A 16695-nucleotide genomic window follows, 5' to 3' on the forward strand; every position below is an offset into this window, starting at 1 on the left:
CCACTCACACAACACAGGTGACCCATCATCCCTCCCCCCACTCACACAACACAGGTGACCCATCATCCCTCCCCCCACTCACACAACACAGGTGACCCATCATCCCTCCCCCCACTCACACAACACAGGTGACCCATCATCCCTCCCCCCACTCACACAACACAGGTGACCCATCATCCCTCCCCCCACTCACACAACACAGGTGACCCATCATCCCTCCCCCCACTCACACAACACAGGTGACCCATCATCCCTCCCCCCACTCACACAACACAGGTGACCCATCATCCCTCCCCCCACTCACACAACACAGGTGACCCATCATCCCTCCCCCCACTCACACAACACAGGTGACCCATCATCCCTCCCCCCACTCACACAACACAGGTGACCCATCATCCCTCCCCCACTCACACAACACAGGTGACCCATCATCCCTCCCCCCACTCACACAACACAGGTGACCCATCATCCCTCCCCCCACTCACACAACACAGGTGACCCATCATCCCTCCCCCCACTCACACAACACAGGTGACCCATCATCCCTCCCCCCACTCACACAACACAGGTGACCCATCATCCCTCCCCCCACTCACACAACACAGGTGACCCATCATCCCTCCCCCCACTCACACAACACAGGTGACCCATCATCCCTCCCCCCACTCACACAACACAGGTGACCCATCATCCCTCCCCCCACTCACACAACACAGGTGACCCATCATCCCTCCCCCCACTCACACAACACAGGTGACCCATCATCCCTCCCCCCACTCACACAACACAGGTGACCCATCATCCCTCCCCCCACTCACACAACACAGGTGACCCATCATCCCTCCCCCCACTCACACAACACAGGTGACCCATCATCCCTCCCCCACTCACACAACACAGGTGACCCATCATCCCTCCCCCCCACACACAACACAGGTGACCCATCATCCCTCCCCCCACTCACACAACACAGGTGACCCATCATCCCTCCCCCCACTCACACAACACAGGTGACCCATCATCCCTCCCCCCACTCACACAACACAGGTGACCCATCATCCCTCCCCCCACTCACACAACACAGGTGACCCATCATCCCTCCCCCCACTCACACAACACAGGGGACCCATCATCCCTCCCCCCACTCACACAACACAGGTGACCCATCATCTCTCCCCCCACTCACACAACACAGGTGACCCATCATCCCTCCCCCCACTCACACAACACAGGTGACCCATCATCCCTCCCCCCACTCACACAACACAGGTGACCCATCATCCCTCCCCCCACTCACACAACACAGGTGACCCATCATCCCTCCCCCCCACGCACTCACACAACACAGGTGACCCATCATCCCTCCCCCCACTCACACAACACAGGTGACCCATCATCCCTCCCCCCACTCACACAACACAGGTGACCCATACATCCCTCCCCCACTCACACAACACAGGTGACCCATCATCCCTCCCCCACTCACACAACACAGGTGACCCATCATCCCTCCCCCCACTCACACAACACAGGTGACCCATCATCCCTCCCCCCACTCACACAACACAGGTGACCCATCATCCCTCCCCCACTCACACAACACAGGTGACCCATCATCCCTCCCCCCACTCACACAACACAGGTGACCCATCATCCCTCCACCCACTCACACAACACAGGTGACCCATCATCCCGCCCCCCAGTCACTCACACAACACAGGTGACCCATCATCCCTCCCCCCACTCACACAACACAGGTGACCCATCATCCCTCCCCCCACTCACACAACACAGGTGACCCATCATCCCTCCCACACTCACACAACACAGGTGACCCATCATCCCTCCCACACTCACACAACACAGGTGACCCATCATCCCTCCCCCCACTCACACAACACAGGTGACCCATCATCCCTCCCCCCACTCACACAATACAGGTGATCCATCATCCCTCCCCCCACTCACACAACACAGGTGTCCCTTCATCCCTCCCCCCACTCGCACAATACAGGTGATCCATCATCCCTCCCCCCACTCACACAACACAGATGACCCATCATCCCTCCCCCCACTCACACAACACAGGTGACCCATCATCCCTCCCCCCACTCACACAATACAGGTGATCCATCATCCCTCCCCCCACTCACACAACACAGATGACCCATCATCCCTCCCCCCACTCACACAACACAGGTGACCCATCATCCCTCCCCCCACTCACACAACACAGGTGATCCATCATCCCTCCCCCCACTCACACAACACAGGTGACCCATCATCCCTCTCCCCACTCACACAACACAGGTGACCCATCATCCCTCCCCCCACTCACACAACACAGGTGACCCATCATCCCTCCCCCACTCACACAACACAGGTGACCCATCATCCCTCCCCCACTCACACAACACAGGTGACCCATCATCCCTCTCCCCACTCACACAACACAGGTGACCCATCATCCCTCCCCCCACTCACACAACACAGGTGACCCATCATCCGTCCCCCACTCACACAACACAGGTGACCCATCATCCCTCCCCCCCACTCACACAACACAGGTGACCCATCATCCATCCCCCCACTCACACAACGCAGGTGACCCATCATCCCTCCCCCACTCACACAACACAGGTGACCCATCATCCCTCCCTCCACTCACACAACACAGGTGACCCATCATCCCTCCCCCCACTCACACAACACAGGTGACCCATCATCCCTCCCCCCTCTCACACAACACAGGTGACCCATCATCCCTCCCCCCACTCACACAACACAGGTGACCCATCATCCCTCCCCCCACTCACACAACACAGGTGACCCATCATCCCTCCCCCACTCACACAACACAGGTGACCCATCATCCCTCCCCCTCACTCACACAACACAGGTGACCCATCATCCCTCCCCCCACTCACACAACACAGGTGACCCATCATCCCTCCCCCCACTCACACAACACAGGTGACCCATCATCCCTCCCCCCACTCACACAACACAGGTGACCCATCATCCCTCCTCCCCACTCACACAACACAGGTGACCCATCATCCCTCCCCCCACTCACACAACACAGGTGACCCATCATCCCTCCCCCCACTCACACAACACAGTTGACCCATCATCCCTCCTCCCACTCACACAACACAGGTGACGCATCATCCCTCCCCCCACTCACACAACACAGGTGACCCATCATCCCTCCCCCCCCATCACCAATCTGAGTAACCATGTCATTAATTATCCTCAATTTAGGAATATCATGACACGTGTCACGTGAGGAAAGAGAATTTACAACCATGGCTGGTACAGGACTACCAAAGTCACAATACCTTAAATAAGACTAACACATGTGAATATTACATTTCAAAGCACACGTACATAACTACCAATAAAGTTGGTATTACCGTTAATGACTTAAACTTATTACACATTAATTGCCCCCCCCTCACCCCGAAATAATATGACCGTTAACAGCAACTTGTGGCTTACATCCTAACTTGACATATATGAATAAACTTAAGTGGTAATTATATAAGTATTGGTGAAACAGTAGCACCAAAGACACAGTACATTTAATAACAAATATTAACATAAGGGAAACATGACCAAGTCTTACACATTGACACTTCAACCCGGTTAAGATACACGTCTAGAGCTTAATAAGTCCAGGAACATTGCCACAATGAAGTTCAACCAATCCTTGATCACAACAGCGTATCTAAGGCGCTCGGCGCAGACAGCCACAACTGTGTATGTGCCATTACACACCCCACATTCGCTGCCTGACCACGGTGGAGTGCGGTTGTGCTCTGCACCCCTCTGTTGTCTTCAGGCGAGCTACCACAGTACATCAACAACCATTGAGTAGTCAGGACGTGCGCTGCTCATTTTGGGATATCAAAATGGCTGAACATACAGTACGGAGAGTAAATACTATCTGCATAGAGCTGGTTCGTGGTACGTTAAGTGGAGATACGATGAACGTACTTCTCCCTAACATCATCAGGGACACATACGGTATCCCCAACGAGGAATTATATGGCGTCGCTCTTAATGGTTTGACAAGAATCTTCGTGAAATTTGTAAGAGCCGGCTTTTCTACACAAGAATTGTCGAGCAGTACCAGGAACAACGAATGAGTGTGAATTCAGCGATGGATGTTGTGTTACATGATGTTTCTAAGTACTTCACATGGGTGAAGGTACGGAATGTACCCTTCGAGGCCACGGCGTATGGCCTACAGGAGTTTTTTCGCAGTTATGGAACAGTGCATTCTGCAACCATGGGGGTATGGAGGGATGGTCCGTATGAAGGAATGCCGGAGGGTTCTTACACCCTTAAAATGTCTTTAACAAGGCCTATACCATCCTATGTAACGATGACCGGTTGTAGGACACAGGTTTATGTGTACTATGCGGGTCAGAGAAAAACATGTCGTCTGTGTAGCTCATATGAGCACATGGCAGCCCAGTGTCCTAGGAGGCGGGCTCCTCGAATTCTAGAAATGCCGATTGTGATTCAACAGTCGTGTGATTTGGTACCTGACTCTGTTGCCTCGGGAGGCCGGAGGCCTGATCTCTGGAGCAAGGAGGTAGACCAGGAGGTGGCGGAGGCAGAGACGTGTGTCACTCTCTCAGGCGAGTCGGGGGAGTCGAAGGTGATATCTGAGGAGTCTTTTGTTCAGGAAGCTTCGACTCAGGAGGGTTTACTGGCAGATGTGATCAAGGATTTTTTGGATGGGGAAGAGCCCGGTGCAGAAGGTGTTCTCAGTTTATGTGAAGTTGGAGCGCTGGAGGGACAACAAATTGTGGAGAAAGACTTGAGTAAAAAAAGGCTGGAGCATGTGGTGGCCGTGGAGGTACACCAGGAGGATTCGTCTAAGGGTGAGATGTGTGTAAGTGGAAGTTCTAGGAAAAGAACTGTGGCATCAGAGATAGACGAGGTTATTACCCCGGGGCAGAGGCCGGGGAAGAAGTCATGGGCAGCGGTTGTGGAGCCGATGCCACGTAGTGGTAGAAGTGCCCCTGAGTTGTACAGTGGGAGAGGGAGGGGGGAGGTGACTGCACAGGATAACTCGAGTGGTAAGGGAATACGTAATGTGAAAAGTGCAGCGAGTAAATCCCAGCGGCATAGGGGAAAGCCGCCCCTTCTATAATTTTCAGAAGTGTCACACTTAATGTTAATGGACTTAAGACTGAGGTTAAGAAAGTTTGGTTGGAGTGGTTTTTACGGCGGTTTGATGTAGACATTTGCTTTTTGCAAGAGCATAATCATAGGGCTGGTTGTGTGTTGAGGTTAAAAGGATATCGGATGTATGTTACCAGTGGTTTGCAATTGAAAGGTGGGGTAGCAGTGGCGATAAAGGAGACCAGCCCCTTGCGTGTCATCGGATGGGAAGAGGGAGTGGGGGGTCGTGAGGGTGGATGGTGTATGGGGTGAGAGTCAAGCAAGTTTCGTAGGAGTTTACATGCCAGCAACTAGTAATATCAGGGTAAAAGTAGATTTTGTCAGGGAGGTACTGATGTATCACTTGAGAGGTTTGCCTGCTATAACAGTAATTGGAGGTGATTGGAATTGTGTGATTCGGAGTGGTGATGTCGAACCGAGAGGGGCGGGTTGTGTGTTGAGTGTTCTGAGGGATGTATTGTGAGATATTGGGGTTGTTGATGTGGTGGGGAGGGGGGGATACCTAGTGGAGCACACGTTCGTCCGTAGGGGATATGAAGCGCAATTGGACAGAATCTATATTAAGCAGGGAATAGACGTTGTGAGGGTGCAAACCCATGACGTGGGGTTTTCTTATCACAGGGCGGTAATAGCAGATTTGATGTGGGATGGAGTGGTGCGTATTTATTCTGGGTACTGGAAATTAAATGTAAGGCTGCTTAAGGAGGAGGGGGAGGGGCCTTTTTTCAGTAATTGGTGGTTGCATTTTTGGGAGGCTAGGGACAGGGAGATAGATCTGTTAGATTGGTGGGAAATGCAGGCCAAACCTGGAATAGCGAATTTTTTTAAGGTAAGGGGACGAGAAGAGGCGAGGTGGCGTTTTGGGTTGCAAAATTATCTGGAGGGACAGTTGCAAGACTGTTATGTTGGGGGAAGTGGTAGGAGGGATGATATGGACAGTCTGCGGAGTAGAATCGCTGAATTACACAATGATAGGTTTGATGCAATTAGGGTTAGAGCGGGGTTAGAGGACGTATTGTGGGGTGATAAGCCGTCCGGGTTTGTTTTACGTAAATTTCGGGACCGACAGAGAGTAACCACCATTCTACAATTGGAGACAAGCCCTGGGGTGGGAGGGTATCCAGAGGGTCGGGTCCTATCCAACACGGAAAGTATGAGTCTCTATGCTGATAGTTGGTTTAGGGAGAAATGGAGTTGGAGGGAGGGGGGCTCCTGGGAGGGTATTTTTGAAGGGGGGTTCCATAGTGTTTTAAGTGAGAAGGATAGAGTGGAATTAGAGGTTGGTATAAGTGAGGTTGAGGTGGAAGAGGCAGTTTTCGGGATGAGTACGGGGAAAAGACCGGGAATAGACGGTATACCAAATGATTTTTACAGAGCACATTGGGGGTGTATTAGGCAGTGTTTTGTTAGGGCATTGGATCATATGTTAACTAGTGGGAAGTTTACCTGGAGTTTACCTGGAGAGAGTTTCGGGGGTCAACGCCCCCGCGGCCCGGTCTGTGACCAGGCCTCCTGGTGGATCAGCGCCTGATCAACCAGGCTGTTGCTGCTGGCTGCACGCAAACCAACGTACGAGCCACAGCCCGGCTGATCAGGAACTGCCTTTAGGTGCTTGTCCAGTGCCAGCTTGAAGACTGCCAGGGGTCTGTTGGTAATCCCCCTTATGTGTGCTGGGAGGCAGTTGAACAGTCTCGGTCCCCTGACACTTATTGTATGGTCTCTTAACGTGCTAGTGACACCCCTGCTTTTCATTGGGGGGATGGTGCATCGTCTGCCAAGTCTTTTGCTTTCGTAGTGAGTGATTTTCGTGTGCAAGTTCGGTACTAGTCCCTCTAGGATTTTCCAGGTGTATATAATCATGTATCTCTCCCTCCTGCGTTCCAGGGAATACAGGTTTAAAAACCTCAAGCGCTCCCAGTAATTGAGGTGTTTTATCTCCGTTATGCGCGCCGTGAAAGTTCTCTGTACATTTTCTAGGTCGGCAATTTCACCTGCCTTGAAAGGTGCTGTTAGAGTGCAGCAATATTCCAGCCTAGATAGAACAAGTGACCTGAAGAGTGTCATCATGGGCTTGGCCTCCCTAGTTTTGAAGGTTCTCATTATCCATCCTGTCATTTTTCTAGCAGATGCGATTGATACAATGTTCTGGTCCTTGAAGGTGAGATCCTCCGACATAATCACTCCCAGGTCTTTGACGTTGGTGTTTCGCTCTATTTTGTGGCCAGAATTTGTTTTGTACTCTGATGAAGATTTAATTTCCTCATGTTTACCATATCTGAGTAATTGAAATTTCTCATCGTTGAACTTCATATTGTTTTCTGCAGCCCACTGAAAGATTTGGTTGATGTCCGCCTGGAGCCTTGCAGTGTCTGCAATGGAAGACACTGTCATGCAGATTCGGGTGTCATCTGCAAAGGAAGACACGGTGCTGTGGCTGACATCCTTGTCTATGTCGGATATGAGGATGAGGAACAAGATGGGAGCTAGTACTGTGCCTTGTGGAACAGAGCTTTTCACCGTAGCTGCCTCGGACTTTACTCTGTTGACGACTACTCTCTGTGTTCTGTTAGTGAGGCAAAGTACGGGTGTTATAGTTTTGGTGCCAAAGCTGAGGGGGGGAAGAGAGTTGAGTGCTTACCGAGCAATATCTCTGATGTGCGCAGATTACAAGGTTTTTGCTAAAATTTTGGGTAACAGATTGAAGAAGGTCATGGGGTCGGTGATACATGGGGGACAGTTTGGTATCCCTGGGAGGAGTATGCGGGTAGGTCATGGACGTATTCGGGATTTCCTTGAGGGTAGTAGTAAGGGAGGTATTCTAGGTCTGGATTGGGAGAAAGCTTATGATTATGTGGATAGGGAATTTTTGATTGAGAGTATGGTGAGAATGGGTTTTAGAGGGAGGGTGGTTAGATGGGTGAGGACATTGTATGCGGATGCATCAATGAGAGTACAGGTAAATGGAAGGTTGGGTAGTCCTGTAAGCATGGGGAGGGGTTTAAGGCAGGGGTGTCCACTCTCCCAAATTCTCTTTGCGTGCATGCAGAATCCTTTCTATGTTCTGGTTGATGGTGGGATGGGAAGAATGGGGGAGAGTGGAGGCTTTTGTGGGAATATTGTTGGTTATGTAGATGATACAACTGTTTTACTTAATGAGATAGAAGACTTAAGTAAAGTGGGAAGGGTAATTGAGATTTTTGGGAATGCTACTGGGATGAGAGTTAATAAACAGAAATCACGGTTGCTGGAGGTAGGAGCTTGGGTAGGCGGGACATTGGGGGAGGAGTTTGGCTGGATAACTGTAGAAAGGCTAAAGATTTGTGGGATTTTGTATTTGGCAGATGTACAGGAGAGCAGAAGGGTTAATTCAGAAATGGTAATGGACAGAGCTTTGAGTAGGCTCTGGAGTTTAAGGGCCGGGGATGTAACCTTGCATCAAAGGGTTGCGGTGGTAAATACACTGATTTATAGTAAGGTGTGGGGAGTGGCGGAAATTTATCCCTTACGAAGTCAGGAAATTATGGAATAACAAAGAAGAGTCTTAAGGTATGTGTGGGGTTTTGGGAGGGCGTGGTTGGGCAAAGATGTGGTAATGACTGCAGTAAGACAGGGAGGATTGGGATTGTTGGCATTAGGATCTAGGGTGAAGGCACTGTATGTTAAGCAGAGGTATATTCTGGCAGGGGGGGAAAGGGGTCTTCGGGTGGGGGAGGTGATGGGGGATATCCGCAAATGGTGGGGTGGCAAGGACTTAGTCGAGTGTGAGGATATGTTGAGGTTTATGTTAAAGGTACGAAATGTTAAAAAACTCAAGGTAAAACGGTTAGTGGGTGTGGGTCGTCGTAAGGAATCAATGCAAGGGATGGCAGTGTATCCCACATATGATTGGAGAGTGATATGGGTGGAATTTAGTAAATTAAGAATACAGGCAAGAGCGAGGGAATTAGTATATAGATTTCTTATGGGGACGTTAGCATCGAAAGAGGTGCTAAGACAAATGGGTTTTGTGAGAGAGGCGTCATGCGGTTTTTGTGGGGAAGTTGAAACAGCTTTTCATGTGGTATATTTTTGTTCTGAATTGGAGGTGGTAAGGTTGTGGTTGAAGAGGGTTTTCTTGTTATTGGGGGGGGGGACAGATATCACCCCTTAGGGCTTTAATGTTAGATATAGGAGGGGTGCCCAAAGAGGTGGGAAGGGCCATTAGATACGTAATAGTTGATTACTTGTATATTTCTTGGGGGATGAGGGAGGTGGAGGGAAAATTAGGATAAAGGCGTTAACGGCGTGTTTTTATAGGACAGCGTGTAGGAATAAACTATTATATGGGGGAAGGTGGGTAACTAGTTTTCCGGAGGGATATCGTGAACTAACTGTTGAACGTCTACTCCGTTTGGCGACGGGGTGAGGGGCAAGGGGTTGGTCTCTTCAGTGGTGTGTCCTCTTGGAGTGATTGGAAGCCTGATGAGGAAGGTAGATTGGTTGGCAAGGTAGTTGATGTGGGTAAAGTTTATTTGCAGGGAGCCGTCAGGGGCACCGGGGTATTAGACCTTATGATTTTGTAAAATCACAGAGTCAACAGTTGTATGTGACCTTCTGTTTTCGTTTTTTGTTATCAGAACCATTTTGCATAGGGGGTTTATATTTATATGTATATGTGAGGATATGTTTTATACTTTTAAATATGTTGATCGAGTTATCCTCGTCATACGTATCTTTTTATATCATATTGAAGGTGTACATTATGAACTATGTACGAAAATATATAAGTATTTTTCTGGGGTTTATATATACCCTTCATTTTGTATGAAAGGTCATATTAAATAATTGAGTTTAATCGGTAACATTAACTTTGTGTGTGTGTGTGTGTAGGTGTGTTTGTGAGAACCAATGTCTTAGGTATAGTTCTCTTATTGAATGTAATATATTTTTATTTTATTTGGTGACTAGTCATTTAGCGTTATATTTCTATGTATAATCCAGTTTGTTCTGTCCGAACGCGTGCACACACACGTATGTGTGTATATGCATGTGTATATGTATACATATATATATGATTGTAGGACTTATTCATACATGTTTTATAATATCTCGACTGATTGTTTGGAAGTCGGTATGTTTCTTCTCTTTTTTTCATAAACTGGGTGGGTTATTTTCAGTAGAATTTTGTTATATTTAAGTGTTAAAATATATTTTGTGTGTACCAGACATTGTCTGCCACTTCTGTTATGGATGTTACATATTTAGTTTAGGTCCAGTTTATTTAGTGATAAATCTTTTTGCGTATTTCTTTCTAGTATAATCTAGTCTGTTCGGGAAGAAAGCATGGTTACATACATGTAGGTGTATATGTGCATGTGTATGTACATACATATAGACATGATTATGTACCATTCGTACACAACTTGTCAGACACTGCAACATCATGGAATCTTAATTCTGAGGACATGTACATAACCTTCACGACTACGACAACTACTACTACTACTAACCCATCTCTTTGGGAAGGACCTACTTCCACTGGGGAATCCCACCTACCAGTGAATATGCCCTCGTCTGCTACACCTGACGTTACTATATAAGCGCCAGGCTCCTTTCTTCTGCTTCAGAATCTCCACGACTATGGTGCTCTTTGCACCTACTCCTAGGTTGAGGGACTGATTACCTCATCTTCTGTACATAGTTCTACTGTCTTCAAGTTATGTCCTAGAATTTGTATTGATAAAGCCACTGGATGGCGAAACGTCTACAATAAAGATACCCAGATGTTGCACATGTGTCTTAATCTCATCTTGTCGGTATTATGTACCATTCGTACACAACTTGTCAGACACTGCAACATCATGGAATCTTAATTCTGAGGACATGTACATAACCTTCACGACTACGACAACTACTACTACTACTAACCCATCTCTTTGGGAAGGACCTACTTCCACTGGGGAATCCCACCTACCAGTGAATATGCCCTCGTCTGCTACACCTGACGTTACTATATAAGCGCCAGGCTCCTTTCTTCTGCTTCAGAATCTCCACGACTATGGTGCTCTTTGCACCTACTCCTAGGTTGAGGGACTGATTACCTCATCTTCTGTACATAGTTCTACTGTCTTCAAGTTATGTCCTAGAATTTGTATTGATAAAGCCACTGGATGGCGAAACGTCTACAATAAAGATACCCAGATGTTGCACATGTGTCTTAATCTCATCTTGTCGGTATTATGTACCATTCGTACACAACTTGTCAGACACTGCAACATCATGGAATCTTAATTCTGAGGACATGTACATAACCTTCACGACTACGACAACTACTACTACTACTAACCCATCTCTTTGGGAAGGACCTACTTCCACTGGGGAATCCCACCTACCAGTGAATATGCCCTCGTCTGCTACACCTGACGTTACTATATAAGCGCCAGGCTCCTTTCTTCTGCTTCAGAATCTCCACGACTATGGTGCTCTTTGCACCTACTCCTAGGTTGAGGGACTGATTACCTCATCTTCTGTACATAGTTCTACTGTCTTCAAGTTATGTCCTAGAATTTGTATTGATAAAGCCACTGGATGGCGAAACGTCTACAATAAAGATACCCAGATGTTGCACATGTGTCTTAATCTCATCTTGTCGGTATTATGTACCATTCGTACACAACTTGTCAGACACTGCAACATCATGGAATCTTAATTCTGAGGACATGTACATAACCTTCACGACTACGACAACTACTACTACTACTAACCCATCTCTTTGGGAAGGACCTACTTCCACTGGGGAATCCCACCTACCAGTGAATATGCCCTCGTCTGCTACACCTGACGTTACTATATAAGCGCCAGGCTCCTTTCTTCTGCTTCAGAATCTCCACGACTATGGTGCTCTTTGCACCTACTCCTAGGTTGAGGGACTGATTACCTCATCTTCTGTACATAGTTCTACTGTCTTCAAGTTATGTCCTAGAATTTGTATTGATAAAGCCACTGGATGGCGAAACGTCTACAATAAAGATACCCAGATGTTGCACATGTGTCTTAATCTCATCTTGTCGGTATTATGTACCATTCGTACACAACTTGTCAGACACTGCAACATCATGGAATCTTAATTCTGAGGACATGTACATAACCTTCACGACTACGACAACTACTACTACTACTAACCCATCTCTTTGGGAAGGACCTACTTCCACTGGGGAATCCCACCTACCAGTGAATATGCCCTCGTCTGCTACACCTGACGTTACTATATAAGCGCCAGGCTCCTTTCTTCTGCTTCAGAATCTCCACGACTATGGTGCTCTTTGCACCTACTCCTAGGTTGAGGGACTGATTACCTCATCTTCTGTACATAGTTCTACTGTCTTCAAGTTATGTCCTAGAATTTGTATTGATAAAGCCACTGGATGGCGAAACGTCTACAATAAAGATACCCAGATGTTGCACATGTGTCTTAATCTCATCTTGTCGGTATTATGTACCATTCGTACACAACTTGTCAGACACTGCAACATCATGGAATCTTAATTCTGAGGACATGTACATAACCTTCACGACTACGACAACTACTACTACTACTAACCCATCTCTTTGGGAAGGACCTACTTCCACTGGGGAATCCCACCTACCAGTGAATATGCCCTCGTCTGCTACACCTGACGTTACTATATAAGCGCCAGGCTCCTTTCTTCTGCTTCAGAATCTCCACGACTATGGTGCTCTTTGCACCTACTCCTAGGTTGAGGGACTGATTACCTCATCTTCTGTACATAGTTCTACTGTCTTCAAGTTATGTCCTAGAATTTGTATTGATAAAGCCACTGGATGGCGAAACGTCTACAATAAAGATACCCAGATGTTGCACATGTGTCTTAATCTCATCTTGTCGGTATTATGTACCATTCGTACACAACTTGTCAGACACTGCAACATCATGGAATCTTAATTCTGAGGACATGTACATAACCTTCACGACTACGACAACTACTACTACTACTAACCCATCTCTTTGGGAAGGACCTACTTCCACTGGGGAATCCCACCTACCAGTGAATATGCCCTCGTCTGCTACACCTGACGTTACTATATAAGCGCCAGGCTCCTTTCTTCTGCTTCAGAATCTCCACGACTATGGTGCTCTTTGCACCTACTCCTAGGTTGAGGGACTGATTACCTCATCTTCTGTACATAGTTCTACTGTCTTCAAGTTATGTCCTAGAATTTGTATTGATAAAGCCACTGGATGGCGAAACGTCTACAATAAAGATACCCAGATGTTGCACATGTGTCTTAATCTCATCTTGTCGGTATTATGTACCATTCGTACACAACTTGTCAGACACTGCAACATCATGGAATCTTAATTCTGAGGACATGTACATAACCTTCACGACTACGACAACTACTACTACTACTAACCCATCTCTTTGGGAAGGACCTACTTCCACTGGGGAATCCCACCTACCAGTGAATATGCCCTCGTCTGCTACACCTGACGTTACTATATAAGCGCCAGGCTCCTTTCTTCTGCTTCAGAATCTCCACGACTATGGTGCTCTTTGCACCTACTCCTAGGTTGAGGGACTGATTACCTCATCTTCTGTACATAGTTCTACTGTCTTCAAGTTATGTCCTAGAATTTGTATTGATAAAGCCACTGGATGGCGAAACGTCTACAATAAAGATACCCAGATGTTGCACATGTGTCTTAATCTCATCTTGTCGGTATTATGTACCATTCGTACACAACTTGTCAGACACTGCAACATCATGGAATCTTAATTCTGAGGACATGTACATAACCTTCACGACTACGACAACTACTACTACTACTAACCCATCTCTTTGGGAAGGACCTACTTCCACTGGGGAATCCCACCTACCAGTGAATATGCCCTCGTCTGCTACACCTGACGTTACTATATAAGCGCCAGGCTCCTTTCTTCTGCTTCAGAATCTCCACGACTATGGTGCTCTTTGCACCTACTCCTAGGTTGAGGGACTGATTACCTCATCTTCTGTACATAGTTCTACTGTCTTCAAGTTATGTCCTAGAATTTGTATTGATAAAGCCACTGGATGGCGAAACGTCTACAATAAAGATACCCAGATGTTGCACATGTGTCTTAATCTCATCTTGTCGGTATTATGTACCATTCGTACACTAAAGTCGCACACATTCTTTGCAACTGTCAACCCCAAGGAGGCGACCCCATTTCTACCCCTGACATCACCATCCTACAGTAGCATTTACCATCCCTATCCTGCCCCTCCCACCTGATTTACAAATCTAATAACACCTCTAACGTAAGTTTTCTATATCCCTCTGAGAAAGCCGCTCCCACCTTCTCCCATAAATTTTCCTGTTACGGCACAACGTTTTATAAAACGTAACCACTAAAACCCACCTCCTCACCTCACTAACCCCTTTCCCCCTCATTCCCCACGATATGTATATATATAATCTACCATAATGTACCCCGCAGTCCTAATGATACTCTCATCCAATTCCCCCACGTCAAGGCTTAAAGCTCTCAGAACAGAAATCCCTTTACCCCCAATCTTACGGAGTACCCTACTCAACTAACCCCTGAAGCTACCCATCCCCTCACAAAAATATACAACATGAAACGCCGACTCCTCACCTTCACATATTCCACACACACCCCCTTCAACCACACGTCTATCACTCAGAACCGTACCCCACGGCAAAATCCTGTGCAGAAAACGATACATCACGTCACGTGCTCGTGGTTGTAACCTCATCCTACTTAACCTATTCCATATACTTCCCCATGTATACATGGGGAAAATTCCCTCTACAGGTGCCACAACCCTCCCCACCAACAATCAACACATCATACCTATTTTGACCTTCCCCGGATCTCGAGCCCACGCCATAGCCCTCAAAACAGTTTCACACTCCTGCAACTCCACTCTCGAATGAATACATTCGTTTCAATTTTTCATGGATCCTGACCATACTTCCCCCACCCACACCTTCCCTCACCACCTCCCTTTTAATAAAGACACATTTGACCCTCCTCTTTAAGTCCAGCAAACCCAACCCCCCCTGCCACACAGGTAACATTACCATGTCCCTTTTAAGCAAATCACATCCCAAGCCCCACAAGAATTTAAAAACCCTCCTAAGTATGTCCGCTATCGCCGTCAGTGTTAATGGGAACACAGCTGCCACGTGCCATACCTTACTATACAATAAGACATTAATGATAATGGCCCGCTGTTTTAGATTTTGCCACTGAAGTGGCTAGTTTATTGTGCACCCCATATCCATCCTGTGGACGGTAGCACGAGAGCATATGGATACACAAAAGGCCTAGGATTTATATCTACATTTCTATAGTTCACTTATCTGTTGCAAGCAAATTTAGGAAATTTGCTTAGTATATCTGGTATCTTATTTTCATTAATAAGATATCTTGACATGTCACATAGGTTATTATACTGTCTGTCTCTGTATTCCTCAATAAGTGGACGATTAAGCACATAGTGTTCAAGAGAGTGACCATATGCCTGATCACATAATTTACATTTAGTTTGATCATCATCTGTGTGTCTGCCAAACTGCCAGAAGTACTTGTAACCAAGCCTAAGCCTGGCCACTACAACATCAGTCAGTCTGTTCACATTGCACATTGCTCCATAAACATACTTATCTACGTTCATGTTATCATAGTGGGTTATAGATCTACTCAGGCTTCTAACTGCATTCCTATAACAATCATTTTCATTATTTACTTCTCTCCTAATATTATTCCTAATGCTAGACACAGTTGTACAAGGGTCAAATGATAAGGCCTCAATGCACCCAATCGCCCCTGAATCCTATCCACCAACCTAATCGAGTTTTCCCTGTGCGCTACATCCAGATCGTCTGCATAGATAAGACCACAAATTTTTAACAAATTCACTCGCCTCCCCACTACTGAACTACCCCATTCAACCCTCCCAGCCCAAGCTCCTAACCCCATGACCATGGACTTTTCTGAATTCACTCTCATGCCAGTTGCATTCAAAAACAATTGTACTTCCCCATCTAAGGTATCCATTGACAACCCCTCCCTAACCAGAACAGTAGTGTCATCAACATACCCTATTAAGACTGGCCAAACCCTCCCGACTCTAATCCCTTCACCCCCCTATTGCACATATGCTTCTCCATCATCCTATAAAAGGGGTCCTGTATGCATGCAAATAAAAGTTATGACATAGGGCACCCCTGTCGAAGTGCCCTTTCCATTACAATCTTCCCACCCACTCTCCCATTAATCTGTACCCTCGCCATTGCACCGTGATACAAGGCATCTACCTATCCCACTATTTCTTCCCCAAACCCCTGTCCCCTGAGGATGGCTCTCAATACCTCTCGTTCCACTCTGTCATATGCTCCCTGCCAGTCTAAAGCCACCAAACCCCCCTCCCCCCCCTTTTGCTTCCACGAAATCCCTTAGGAACCCATGTCCCTCCACCATA

This window comes from Cherax quadricarinatus, chromosome 29, assembly GCF_038502225.1.
Source record: "Cherax quadricarinatus isolate ZL_2023a chromosome 29, ASM3850222v1, whole genome shotgun sequence".
NCBI classification, from domain to species: Eukaryota; Metazoa; Arthropoda; class Malacostraca; order Decapoda; family Parastacidae; genus Cherax; species Cherax quadricarinatus.